Source organism: Mus caroli, chromosome X (assembly GCF_900094665.2).
Source record: "Mus caroli chromosome X, CAROLI_EIJ_v1.1, whole genome shotgun sequence".
Lineage (NCBI taxonomy): Eukaryota > Metazoa > Chordata > Mammalia > Rodentia > Muridae > Mus > Mus caroli.
This window is the reverse complement of record NC_034589.1, coordinates 43798758-43800018: the sequence shown is the minus strand read 5'-3', so window position 1 is coordinate 43800018 and position 1261 is coordinate 43798758.

Sequence of the window (1261 nt, the reverse complement as noted above, 5' to 3'; positions counted from 1 at the left end):
TCACTTTGTAGACCAGGCTGGCCTCGAACTCAGAAATCTGCCTGCCTCTGCCTCCCGAGTGCTGGGATTAAAGGCGTGCGCCACCACACCCGGCTAGATAGATAGATTTTAAAAATAACATTCCTACCATTTTGTTTTGTCTTTGTTTGGGGGTGTGTGTACCATTTTATGTGTTATTCTTAGCATATTTCCTTCTGAAGATATATTTTTAAAATATAATATATAATTATCAAGGATAATTTATACTATATATTCTTCAAAGGCCTGGAGAAAAATTGTCTTGTAAGTTAATCTGGTCCCAGTGTGCTTCAGAAGATATAATTCTTCCACATTCGTCTTCAATTCTGCATTTACCAGACTGTGTCCAGGTGACTGACAAATTTATGTAACAGAAAAAAAAAGCCCCAAATTTTTTAAAGTGTCTTTGCATCCTAAGAATTACTGATCAATTTCTTTCTGTGCGTACAATTATTTTAGCATTTCGGTACATACTGGATCATTTTATCATTTCTTGTCTAAGAAATGCAGTTTTATAAAACTTATTTTATAAAAGCATTACCTTGGATGATAACATTTATTGGCTGTCTAAACTTTTTGTAAACTAGATTCTGCTTTTTTCCCTCCCTGTTTCTTTATTTAGAAGCTTTGTGTGAACCACAAACTCCAAATCCCCAACTCTGAATGGAAAGGGCTTTTCAGGAATGGGTGAATGAAGAGTGAATAATGCCAATAGCTCTTGAGCCACCCTTCAGCAAGAAGACAAGAGCTTCCATGAAGCTGCTGCCTGTGAGCATTTCTAGAACACAGCAAGAATTAACAAGTGCTACTGTTGCTGATAATATAGGGCGGGTGAGAAGAGTGCCACAGATTCAAAACAGGAGGGAGATGCTTTTTATTCTTTGTCATAGTATGGCCTTGCTTTTATGTCCAATTGCACAGGTTAATTGTCTTCTAAAGAGAATAATAAATCAATTATGCTGCCTAGCTGAGGGGAGGGGGCAGAAAATCGAATACAATATAATAACTTGAAAAAAAAAACTTAAAACCATGACACACACAATACAGATTTTTAACTGTTTGCCTATCCAGCATTTAAAAAAAATAGGGCTATATTTGTTTGTGGACCATTGTAATCCTTCTAATATGAAATTATTATATGAGTTTTAGAATTTTTCCTGTTACATTAGTCAAAGTTAAATATATTTTCCTGGAAGAAGACGCTACTTGAGGCTGCTCCAGTTTTCTTTTTTTTTTTTTTTTT